Source organism: Ranitomeya imitator, chromosome 1 (assembly GCF_032444005.1).
Source record: "Ranitomeya imitator isolate aRanImi1 chromosome 1, aRanImi1.pri, whole genome shotgun sequence".
NCBI classification, from domain to species: Eukaryota; Metazoa; Chordata; class Amphibia; order Anura; family Dendrobatidae; genus Ranitomeya; species Ranitomeya imitator.
The window spans coordinates 1,210,440,114-1,210,453,726 of record NC_091282.1 but is presented as its reverse complement, the minus strand read 5'-3'; the positions used below and the strand labels follow the sequence as shown (position 1 = coordinate 1,210,453,726).

Here is a 13,613-nt window from a genome sequence, read left to right as displayed (position 1 = left end):
AGGAATTTATCCAGGTACTCTCGGAAGATGTCATGCATAAAGGACTGAAACACTGATGGAGCATTGGCAAGTCCGAATGGCATCACTAGATACTCAAAATGACCCTCGGGCGTATTAAATGCAGTTTTCCATTCATCTCCTCGCCTGATTCGCACCAGATTATACGCACCACGAAGATCTATCTTGGTGAACCAACTAGCCCCCTTAATCCGAGCAAACAAATCAGATAACAATGGCAAGGGGTACTGAAATTTAACCGTGATCTTATTTAGAAGGCGGTAATCTATACAAGGTCTCAGCGAACCATCCTTCTTGGCTACAAAAAAGAACCCTGCTCCTAATGGTGACGATGACGGGCGAATATGCCCCTTCTCCAGGGATTCCTTCACATAACTGCGCATAGCGGCGTGCTCAGGCACGGATAAATTAAACAGTCGACCTTTTGGGAATTTACTACCAGGAATCAAATTGATAGCACAATCACAATCCCTATGCGGAGGTAGGGCATCGGACTTGGGCTCATCAAATACATCCCGGTAATCAGACAAGAACTCTGGAACCTCAGAAGGGGTGGATGACGAAATTGACAGAAATGGAACATCACCATGTACCCCCTGACAACCCCAGCTGGACACCGACATGGATTTCCAATCTAATACTGGATTATGGGCTTGTAGCCATGGCAACCCCAACACAACCACATCATGCAGATTATGCAACACCAGAAAGCGAATAACCTCCTGATGTGCAGGAGCCATGCACATGGTCAGCTGGGTCCAGTATTGAGGCTTATTCTTGGCCAAAGGCGTGGCATCAATTCCTCTCAATGGAATAGGACACTGCAAGGGCTCTAAGAGAAACCCACAATGCTTAGCATACTCCAAGTCCATCAAATTCAGGGCAGCGCCTGAATCCACAAATGCCATGACAGAATACGATGACAAAGAGCAGATCAAGGTAACGGACAGAAGAAATTTTGACTGTACCGTACCAATGGTGGCAGACCTAGCGAACCGCTTAGTGCGCTTAGGACAATCAGAGATGGCATGAGTGGAATCACCACAGTAGAAACACAGCCCATTCAGACGTCTGTGTTCTTGCCGTTCAACTCTGGTCAAAGTCCTATCGCACTGCATAGGCTCAGGTTTAAGCTCAGGTAATACCGCCAAATGGTGCACAGATTTACGCTCACGCAAGCGTCGACCGATCTGAATGGCCAAAGACATAGACTTATTCAAACCAGCAGGCATAGGAAATCCCACCATGAAATCCTTAAGGGCTTCAGAGAGACCCTTTCTGAACATAGCTGCCAGCGCAGATTCATTCCATTGAGTGAGCACGGACCACTTTCTAAATTTCTGACAATATACCTCTATCTCATCCTGACCCTGACAAAGAGCCAGCAAATTTTTCTCTGCCTGATCCACTGAATTAGGTTCATCGTACAGCAATCCGAGCGCCCGGAAAAACGCATCGATATTACTCAATGCAGGATCTCCTGGCGCAAGAGAAAATGCCCAGTCCTGAGGGTCGCCACGTAAAAAAGAAATAATGATCCTAACTTGTTGAACTGGGTCAACAGAGGAGCGAGGTTTCAAAGCCAGAAATAATTTACAATTATTTTTGAAACTCAGAAACTTAGTTCTATCTCCAAAAAACAAATCAGGAATAGGAATTCTTGGTTCTAACATAGATTTCTGATCAATAGTGTCTTGAATCTTTTGTACTCTTGCCGTGAGCTGATCCACAAATGAAGACCTGTGTACTGAACCACCCACATATCTAGGGGAAAAAAAAGGCAAAACACAGTGCAAAGAAAAAAAAAATGGTCTCAGAACTTCTTTTTTCCCTCTATTGAGAATCATTAGTACTTTGGGCTTCCTGTACTGTTATGAAAGGCAATTCAGTACCACAATGGACATAGCGGTCAGAGCACATACAGTGATCTGACAATAACCCAAAATCATAGAACGAGCTCTGAGACGTGGGAACTCTGCGGACCGCAATCCCTAATCCTCTCCAAACAACACCAGAGGCAGCCGTGGATTGCGCCTAACTCTGCCTACGCAACTCGGCACAGCCCGAGAAACCAACCAGCCTGAAGACAGAAAATAAGCCTACCTTGCCTCAGAGAAACACCCCAAAGGAAAAGGCAGCCCCCCACATATAACGACTGTGAGTCAAGATGAAAAGACAAACGCAGAGATGAAATAGATTCAGCAAAGTGAGGCCCGACTTTCCCAACAGAGCGAGGACAGAAAAGGCAACTCCGCGGTCTACACAAAACCCTAAAGAAAACCACGCAAAGGGGGCAAAAAGACCCTCCGCACCGAACTAACGGCACGGAGGTACACCCTCTGCGTCCCAGAGCTTCCAGCAACAAATTAGACAAGCTGGACAGAAAAAACAGCAAACAAATAGCAAAGAAGACCTAGCTATGCAGAGCAGCAGGCCACAGGAATGATCCAGGGAAAAGCAAGTCCAACACTGGAACATTGACAGGAAGCCAGGATCAAAGCATTAGGTGGAGTTAAGTAGAGAAGCACCTAACGACCCCACCAGATCACCTGAGGGAGGAAACTCAGAAGCCGCAGTACCACTTCCCTCCACCAACAGAAGCTCACAGAGAGAATCAGCCGAAGTACCACTTGTGACCACAGGAGGGAGCTCTGCCACAGAATTCACAACAGTTAAGAGCCTGGTACTTGAGAGGCAGCTGCTAAAGATGAGAGGGTTCTCAAACAAAGTGATTGACACTCTACTACTAAGTAGAAAAAAGTCCACTACCTCCATCTATGCAAGAGTGTGGAAAAAATTTCTAAACCTCTACCCAACGGCCCTGTCAAAAGAAATTCATATTCCTATAATTCTAGAATTTCTTCAAAAAGGGCGCGATCTAGGTCTGGCAGTCAGTACCTTAAAAGTACACATTTCTGCGCTGGGGGCTTTATATGGTCTTGATATCGCAGGTAATAAGTGGGTAGCCAGATTTGTTGCAGCATGCCAGAGGTCAGAGACAGTTCGAATTCCCCATGTACCACCTTGGGATGTTAATTTAGTTCTCGAAGCTCTTACAGATCACCCTTTTGAGCCTCTACATTCAGCTCACATAAAACATGTCTCCCTCAAGACAGCTCTTCTTGTCGCCTTAGTATCAGCGAGAAGAGTAAGTGACATACAGGCACTATCGATAGATCCTCCCTTTATGTATATATTCCCAGATAGAGTTGTCCTTAAGACAGACCCTTCATACTTACCCAAAGTATGCACTAAATTTCACAGATCGCAAGAAATTTTCCTTCCCTCCTTCTATGATAACCCTACAAGTCAGGAAGAACAAAAATACCACACATTAGATGTGAGGAGAGCCATATTGGCATATTTGGATAGGACTAGTGCCTGGAGGAAGAGCAGGGCTCTCTTTGTTTCTTTCCAGGGTCATAGAAAAGGAGCAGGAATCACGAAGGGTACTTTATCTCGGTGGATTCGAGATGCAATATGTCTGGCCTATTCATCCAAAGGGGAGAATCCGCCTGAGACCGTAAGAGCACATTCCACCCGGGCGATTGCATCATCCTGGGCTGAACGAGCGGAGGTTCCGATAGAACAGATATGTAAGGCCGCAACCTGGTCTTCGCCTACTACCTTCTATAATCACTATAGATTAGATCTATCTGCCTCATCTGACTTGTCCTTCGGTAGATCAGTCCTTAACACGGTGATCCCTCCCAAATGACTATCTCTGAAAGTCTCTCAAGTGGGTGCTGTCGTGGCGAAGAGAAAACACCGGATTACGTACCGGTAATGCTCTTTTATAGAGCCACGACAGCACCCCTTCACTTCCCACCCTTATAGGTTTTTTATTTAGAAGCACGGTTAAGGGTGTTTGGTTCTTGTAGTTAGCCATACTTAAGTTAACTAGTTATAAACGATGATATTGAATGACCTACTAAAGTCTGGTGGGCAGTTCCTCGCAATCTCTGTAAACCCAACTGTGGGAGCGAGGGGGACCGCCCCTTTTATTCTCTCCATAGGGTTTCCTGTTCCTAGGGGCGGATCCCCTCTCTCAAGTGGGTGCTGTCGTGGCTCTATAAAAGAGCATTACCGGTACGTAATCCGGTGTTTTCCTCCCTTATCGATGTTCTCCCTCACAGGTCATTCCCCTTTGATTACTGGGCATCTAAAATAAACACCTGGCCCGAATTGGCAGAATATGCATTACAGGAGCTCGCTTGCCCTGCTGCTAGTGTTATCAGAAAGAGTCTTCAGTGCTGCTGGTTTAATACTGACCGAAAAAAGGACATGTCTGGCTACCTGAAATGTTGATGATCTAACCTTCATTAAAAGGAACCAATCATGGATTTCAAATTATTTTGCCCCACCTTCCCGTGCTGACACATAGCTGGCCTGAAAGATGTCTTGCTTTTGGCCTCCTCTTACTAACTGCTCCAATTCCTCCATTTGCAGCTGCTGAATGTCTACCATAGGCCATTTTTATACCTCCCTAAATGGGCTGACTCCCACCATAGGGCCGTGGTCACCACCTGGTGCAAGCACCCGTGCGAGTGGCGTTTGCCTGGACAGGTGAGTGTGCCCATTCTTGGGCGACGGCACTGGCACAGGGTCCCTCATAGTACAATGAAGTGTCTCTGACGGTGATGGTGCACAACCAACGTCAGACACACCGTCGTAATATGAGGGGCCTTGTGCCAGTACCGCCGCCCACGAGAGAGTGTTCCCCCCAGCTCGAACAAAGCTCTAACACTTGCAATACTTACCTCTCCCTGCTCCACCACTGTGTAGTCTGGGCTGTTAAATCCTTCAATGGCACTGCCAATACAAATTTGTTGAAGTGATAGATGATAGTTTAAACATACAGGGGCCCTGGCCTCCATTTAGACCAGTTAATGCTTTGCGCCTACTACCACTGTCTGCTACTCAGCAGAGGAGCCCACCCCTGTACCTAGCTATGCCACCTGTTTATTTATGAACAACTTTTTGGCAGACATTTAGCCCACTTTATTATTTGGGCCTACTAACTGTGTCTGCCCCTCATTACAGTTGTCCTCCACTGAACAAAGCAATGCTGCCAGTTTAGTCCTGTTACCAATTTTGAACTGCATTTAGCCTACTTTATTTTTTGGGCCTATATTTGTGTTTCCTCCTCATCCTGCCCAGTGCCCAGCCACAGCTAGATGAGTCTCCTGGTACATTGACCCAGACCAATACATTCCCCTTACACTCTACACAGCCAGAATCTGACCCTGCTGAAAGTCAGGTTCACCTTCCCGCATACCATACCACCTTACACGGGGACAAAGAGGAAGGTGCAGATGAAAGTGCAGGTTTCTTCAACAGGTGCGGGGGGGTATACTCGTTGGGGACGTCACTGGCACAGGGCCCCTCATAGTACGCAAAAGTGTCTCTGCCGGTGTGAGGCACCACCTGCCATCAAACACACCACCATACTATGAGGGGCGCTGTGCCAGTGCCAATGCCAACGAGTGGGCCCCCCTGCTTGCTCAGGATCACAGCACTTGCAAAGTTGAACTACTTACCTCTCCCTGCTCCACCGCCGTGACGTATTCCGCGTTTCCTGGGCCCACGAAAATCTTGAGCCAGCCCTACCCCCCCACAACTTTAGCCAAATGACCCCCAGTTTTCCATGCCTAACTATTATTATAAAGTAAATTAAGATTGACAAGCTTCAGTAATAAGAATTGATGTTTTTGGCTTTAAAATGGGCACTGTAGGTGTTTTACCTGTCCTCCACTCACTGCCGACTTTGATTCCCCATTGACTTGCATTGGGTTTCGTGTTTCAGTCGGCCCCCGACTTTACGCAATAATCGGCCGATTTCACCCGACCCGACTTTTGACAACGTCGGGTTTCACGAAACCCGACTCGATCCGAAAAAAGTAAAAGTCGCTCAACTCTAGTGTTAGTGATGCAAGTTATTAACTAAGCAAAGCAGAATGGTATGTAGAAGACAAGACACTACCTGCTTGACAATCTGTCATATCCTTAATGTAAATGCTAGGAGCGTGCCAGATGATATGGAAAGAAAATTATGTCTAAGCAATAAGCACCATTTACTTTATTGATTAAATACAAATAATCTTAACTTCATGTGAACATTTTCAGACTTTTTAAAGTACATTTCATGGCCTGTAATATCATTTGAGATTCTAAATATTGTTTGAAGGTACACAACTCAATACTATGTTCCACAGAGTAGAAACTGACCCTCTAGGGAATGATCCCTCAGTGCTTTGACTCCAGGGGACGAACAATAAAGATCCCAATTAACTGAAACAAAACTGCACTAGTAACTCTCCTGCTTTAAGAATGTTTTCCCCGTTTAGAAAATCTTGGTCCTTGGGCACATGTTATTATAAATAAACAAACTGGGCTTCACTCACCCTTCCCGGATTCAACGGTGAGTCTGCTGCTCCCGGTGTCTGGTACTGGATAAGGTGCTAACGTACTGTAATTCTGTAAGTGTAGACCAATCAGTGAGCTGTGGATATGCAACTGTAGGCTGAATGTCTCACTCAGTGTAGCTGAGCTCACTGATGGGCTGCTGCACTGTCGACGTGACATTAGCGCCACGTCAATGCCAGATACCGGTAGAAGTTGTGAAGACTCACCGGTAGACCTTGAGATTGTAAGTAAAGTGTGGTTTCTATTTTGTAACAAACTGTTCCCAGGGACCAGGATTTTCTCAAAGGGAACAAACCCTTTTAAAGCTGGTTCAATAGGTTGAGAGAGTTAATGATTTATCTATGGAGGCAACACAATCTAGATTGAACATCATCCTTCTCGCAGCAATGATTGCTTCCCTTGAAACAACGTGGCTGAGACAACCCCCCTTCCACATCCTTGAGTCTGCACGAGAAGGGATGCGACAAGAGATACGAGAGATGTTGCGTTTAGGGGTCATTGAAGAATCAGATAGTCCATGGGCATCCCCCATAGTGTTAGTGCCCAAGAAGGATGGGACTACACGGTTTTGTGTAGACTATCGCAGGCTCAATGAGAAAACAGTGACAGATGCGTATCCCATGCCGCGCGTGGATGAGCTGTTAGACCGGCTGGCGGGGGCAAAGTATTTGACCATCATCAATCTATGCAAAGGCTACTGGCAGATTCCCCTTAGTCCTGACGCTATTCCCAAGTCTGCATTTGTCACCCCGTTCGGCTTATTCCAGTTTTGAGTTATGCCATTCGGGATAAAGACTGCCCCGGCAACCTTCCAGAGGCTGGCTGACCGGCTTCTGTATGGTCTCCAGGACTATGCTTGTGCCTACCTAGATGACATCGCCATCTACAGCGCGACATGGGAGGAGCATCTAAATCACCCAGAGACAGTATTGGACAGGATCCACAAGGCCGGAATCACCGTGAACCCAAACAAGTGTCACGTGGGCAAAGCAGAGGTTCAGTATTTAGGGCATTGGGTGGGAAGTGGGAAACAGCGACCAGAACCAGCCAAGATTGAGGCCATAGCCAAATGGCCCACCCCACGCACTAAAACCCAGGTCATGGCATTTCTAGGGACTGTGGGGTATTACAGGAAATTCGTCCCAAATTACAGCAGCGTAGCCAAGCCCCTCACCGATCTGACCCGTAAGAACCAACCACGCTAAGTAACCTGGACCCCAGAGTGTGAGGAAGCCTTCCGCCAGCTAAAGGACATCCTCATCAATACCCCTGTATTGGCCGCACCCGATCCAACTAAACATTTCCTGGTTCACACAGACGCTTTTATGTTTGGATGGGGGGCAATACTGAGCCAAGTCGGGCTGGACGGCCAAGAACACCCGGTAGCTTACCTGAGTCGGAAACTACTGCCCCGTGAAGTAAGCTATGCGGCTATCGAGAAGGAGTGCCTGGCAGTAGTATGGGCACTCAAAAAGTTACAACCATATTTGTATGGACGACAGTTTTCCCTCCTAACGGACCATAATCCCCTAGTCTGGCTTAATCGGGTCTCTGGAGACAACGCCAGATCACTGCAGTGGAGTTTAGCCCTACAACCTCTGGACTTCACCATCCACCTCACACCCGGCAAACAAAACGGTAACGCCGATGGACTAAGTCGACAAACGGAACTTGTACCAAACCCATAAACTTTGGTCATCCCCAAACCGATCCGTTAAGGATCAGACTGTGTATGCCGATCGCGTTGCTGAAAGGGGGAGCCGTGTTACAGAACCCCCCAGCACCCAGAATATGTTATGCAGTTATTTGTATATATAATAGGTTCCATGTGACATATACGTCCCTAATGCATCAGCCCACAGGCTGCGCCCCTGGGCAGTGGAGACAAGATATCCCCCTTCTCACCTCCCCCACCTTTGTAATTCCCACAGTAAATATCAGCAGGCACCGGCCACCTGTGGCTATTGTAATGTACAGTGGGGCAAAAAAGTATTTAGTCAGTCAGCAATAGTGCAAGTTCCACCACTTAAAAAGATGAGAGGCGTCTGTAATTTACATCATAGGTAGACCTCAACTATGGGAGACAAACTGAGAAAAAAAAATCCAGAAAATCACATTGTCTGTTTTTTTTATCTTTTTTTTTTGCATTTTATGGTGGAAAATAAGTATTTGGTCAGAAGCAAACAATCAAGATTTCTGGCTCTCACAGACCTGTAACTTCTTCTTTAAGAGTCTCCTCTTTCCTCCACTCATTACCTGTAGTAATGGCACCTGTTTAAACTTGTTATCAGTATAAAAAGACACCTGTGCACACCCTCAAACAGTCTGACTCCAAACTCCACTATGGTGAAGACCAAAGAGCTGTCAAAGGACACCAGAAACAAAATTGTAGCCCTGCACCAGGCTGGGAAGACTGAATCTGCAATAGCCAACCAGCTTGGAGTGAAGAAATCAACAGTGGGAGCAATAATTAGAAAATGGAAGACATACAAGACCACTGATAATCTCCCTCAATCTGGGGCTCCACGCAAAATCCCACCCCGTAGGGTCAGAATGATCACAAGAACGGTGAGCAAAAATCCCAGAACCACGCGGGGGGACCTAGTGAATGAACTGCAGAGAGCTGGGACCAATGTAACAAGGCCTACCATAAGTAACACACTACGCCACCATGGACTCAGATCCTGCAGTGCCAGACATGTCCCACTGCTTAAGCCAGTACATGTCTGGGCCCATCTGAAGTTTGCTAGAGAGCATTTGGATGATCCAGAAGAGTTTTGGGAGAATGTCCTATGGTCTGATGAAACCAAACTGGAACTGTTTGGTAGAAACACAACTTGTCGTGTTTGGAGGAAAAAGAATACTGAGTTGCATCCATCAAACACCATACCTACTGTAAAGCATGGTGGTGGAAACATCATGCTTTGGGGCTGTTTCCCTGCAAAGGGGCCAGGACGACTGATCCGGGTACATGAAAGAATGAATGGGGCCATGTATCGTGAGATTTTGAGTGCAAACCTCCTTCCATCAGCAAGGGCATTGAAGATGAAACGTGGCTGGGTCTTTCAACATGACAATGATCCAAAGCACAACGCCAGGGCAACGAAGGAGTGGCTTCGTAAGAAGCATTTCAAGGTCCTGGAGTGGCCTAGCCAGTCTCCAGATCTCAACCCTATAGAAAACCTTTGGAGGGAGTTGAAAGTCCGTGTTGCCAAGCGAAAAGCCAAAAACATCACTGCTCTAGAGGAGATCTGCATGGAGGAATGGGCCAACATACCAAAAACAGTGTGTGGCAACCTTGTGAAGACTTACAGAAAACGTTTGACCTCTGTCATTGCCAACAAAGGATATATTACAAAGTATTGAGATGAAATTTTGTTTCTGACCAAATACTTATTTTCCACCATAATATGCAAATAAATTATAAAAAAACAGACAATGTGATTTTCTGGATTTTTTTTTCTCAGTTTGTCTCCCATAGTTGATGTCTACCTATGATGTAAATTACAGACGCCTCTCATCTTTTTAAGTGGTGGAACTTGCACTATTGCTGACTGACTAAATACTTTTTTGCCCCACTGTATGTCTGGCCTGCCACTTTTGAATGGGCCGGCCTTCTGTATCTCTTGTGATATATATTCTGTGCTCTGTGAGTAAAGTGTGTCAGACTGGAAATACATAGAGAAGCAGTGATATTTTATATGCGCCCATGTAATGAAGCCATTCCAGTCAGCGTCCTTCATTCAGAATCCAGCCAAAGCAGAGTGGACCTCCAGAGCCACGGGGTGGTACTGAAAGAGGTACTCCAGCACAGCAGACCCCGTTACAGTGGCCATCTTTCATTTCTAAGAATACAGTCCTACAAAAGCCTTTAGAGAAATTACAAAAATAAAAAATAATATTCAATGTAAAATTTCTTTGTATTTCTGCAGGCTCTGACTTTTTTTTTACTTCCTTTCAATGTTTGGAGGATTTTCACCGAACACATTGATATTCTCCTGGGACATCCTGAAAGTTGCTAGAGAAAGGAGAAACCTTCTAGCCTATCTGATTTGTTGAAAAATATCAAGGACACCATCAAGAGCTCCTGACTCCTTTAAGAAGGTTTTGTGGCAGGACCACTGTTGCTTGTACCCTACCCCTTGCGACTGTGCTTCATAATGCAGTATAAAAGGTTATTTATTATGTGCATGAAGGAGACTGGACATCTCATCTACAATCACCAGATGATCTAAATGAAGTCTACAGAAATCCTAGTTTTCTCATCCACATCTTTCCTTAAATTGATCACCTTGGCAATATCTACAACCCCAATATTATTTTGAATGGTTTATTGTCTGAATTTCAGAAGCTATGGCTTAAATAAATGGTGAAATCTGCAACAGACAGCATTCAACTTTGACCATTTGGACAGATACTCACTACTTTCAGATCTACAAGCTGCTGAATCTTTATTGTTTTTGGCATCCACTGTGCTAGCAAGAAGTGCAGCAAAAGTGGAGTTTGTATGGCCGCCACACAAACCACTTGCTAGATACCCGAGTCAGGCATTCTTGAATATAGGTCTACCTTCACTGCCTTGGTGCCAGGGAGAGATGATGAATCCCATGCACTGAGAAATACGCAACTATGCTTAGCAAAGATGTATAATGACACTTGTGTCACAGCCAACTTTCCGCACTTGTGTCCTCAATTATCAAAGTAATCGGGTGAAGATTTCTTTGAAAAGTAGCAAAAGTTTTTCATAGCACAGAGTTTTCATGGTACTGGGGTGAGATGGTAATATTATGCTGCAACTTATCTAATTCATGACACGCTGTAGGGTACTTTACAACAGAAATCTTACTCCAGTCAGTGAGACAATTCTCACTGAATCATGATCCTTCACTTTGCCATGTTCCCTCATCAAAACTGACAGGAAAAGCATTGGTCTGGATAAATAAAGGCACAGATCTTCAGCATAATAGCTGTTGTGAATTCCGCTCTTGGGCTCCCTCCGGTGGTTGTAAGTGGCACTTTTGTGAGTTCTGCTCTTGGGCTCCCTCCGGTGGTTTTAAGTGGTATGGCTGCTCCTTGGATTTAGCAGTCTGCAGCTGCTTCCACTGATTGTCTTTCTGCTCGGCTATTTATGCCTGGCTCTTCCCTTCAGCCAGTGCCACTTGTCAATGGTTCCTGGTTGGATTCACATCTCTCTTTGATTTCCCTGATATCCTGACCAGTTCAGCAAAGTTAAGTCCTTGCTTGCTCTTTTCTGTCCACAGGTTGTGGACTTATTCGTTCTGTGCTTTCTATATTTTGTCCAGCTTGTCAGTATGGATTAATTCAGTTAAGCTGGAAGCTCTGGGAAGCAGATTTACCCTCCACACCTTTAGTAAGGTGTGGAGATTTTTGTAACCTTTGTGTGGATTTTTGTAGTTTTTAATACTGACCGCACAGTATTCTATCCTGTCCTATCTATCTAGCTAGACTGGCCTCCTGTGCTACATCCTGGTTTCATTCTGTGTATGTCTTTTCCCTCTCCACTCACAGTCATTACTTGTGGGGGGCTAATCTATCCTTTGGGGATTTTCTGAGGCAAGATAGTTTTCCTGTTTCTATCTCTAGGGGTAGTTAGTTCTCAGGCTGTGACGAGGTGCCTAGGGAGTGACAGGAGCATCCCACGGCTACTTCTAGTGTTCTGTTGAGCTTAGGGACTGCGGTCAGTACAGGTACCACCTCTTTCTGAGCTCGTCCCATGTTGCTCCTAAACCACCAGTTCATGACAAATAGCCAGCCCTTCCAAGTGACAATTGTATTAAACTCTGACCATTTTCAATGCAAACCCTTACCTTACGAATACCAATGCATTTCCATACAGTTACTTCATATGCCGACTCCCTGAATTTGTTACAGGCTCAGAAATTGAGCCTTCATCTTTGCCACTAGATGATGGCTGTGTTGTTCAGATATCATCTGCCACTAATACCCATGACCAAAGAAGAGCTTCACCCACAGCTCCTAACTGATGAGCAAATATTTTAATGTTCGGTTCGGATTACGATTGCCGAATTTGCAATATTTGCTGACTTATTTGTCAAACATTCAACGAACATAACTGAAGGCCATTACAGTCAATGGGAGGAGAAAACAAACGCATGCACAACACCTTCAAACGGCCCCAAAAGCTGCCAAAACACATCAAATTAGGGGGAGACACCAGGAAAGTGGCTTTAATTCACCCACAGTACAAACTGTAGCATGGCATGGCAGCAATTAGCCATGTATGAGGTATCGGTGTGCAGGAAGATGGACCGGGACAGTGCTGCTTCTCTATTGCCGGTTCTGGAACTATCGGGGCTGTCACCATTGTTGCTGGAGGGGAAACTTTCCAACCCAGACAGAACTTTGCACTCAATTGTAGGTGGCATGTCAGGGATAAAAGGGACAGTGCGCAGGAAAGCGAGACACTTGGTGGGAAGACAGGGCGTGCAGCAGGAGAAGGTTGACTCACTCTCTGTGGTGCTACGCGATAGTTCAGGCCCACACTGCAGCTTCTCAGACCACTGACTGTGAGGGACATGAATTTATGTGTCTGTTCACCTTGATGACTGAAGCTCTGACGCGCATTGTTCCACTGACTGACGCGATTGCGCGGCTAAAATCTGACCAGACGGATTGTCGAGAGTCGGGTAGTTTCATCCCCGTCACCAGCACTGTACGGAGACATCTTCCAGTGGTGTCAGAGACTGCTTCACTTCGTTGACATCACCCTGGTAACCCGGTACCTCGCCTCAAAGAACTAGGATACGCTGCTTCCGTCAGTAGACAGTGCATCACCTTCCTTCAAGAACAGGCTAGAGACTTCACACGTCACCTACAGTGCCATCGTGGGATTTCAAGCTTCCACAGCCAGGAAACCATCAGACTGATAAGTTTACCAGTTTCATAACCGTTTGTTCCTACCCTGACACCACACCCTGTATTACTTTCCCCTTAACTTTTCCACTCCCTGAATGCAGTAACCCTTGTAATAAACCCTTTAACTCTTGTTCTGCCTCCTGCTCGTCACTGCATCCCGCATTCCTGCTATCTTACTGGTGTTTGGGCCGGCATTTACAGGTTTAAATTGAACATCAAACTAAGATGAAGTGGGTGAGGGATTGGTGTTCTGGTAGCCCTGATACCACATG

The 13,613-nt window shown here is 45.9% G+C and overlaps 1 protein-coding gene across 1 annotated transcript in view; it reads right to left on the bottom strand.

The window, feature by feature from the left end:
* Positions 1-6,443, bottom strand: part of LOC138657284 (nicotinamide N-methyltransferase-like) — a 104,507-nt gene extending 98,064 nt beyond the window's left edge. Inside the window, exon 1 of the mRNA XM_069744965.1 lies at positions 6,423-6,443. The gene's annotated coding sequence lies outside the window, so the exon portion shown is untranslated. The remainder of the gene's footprint in view (positions 1-6,422) is intronic.
* Positions 6,444-13,613: the final 7,170 nt, after the last annotated feature.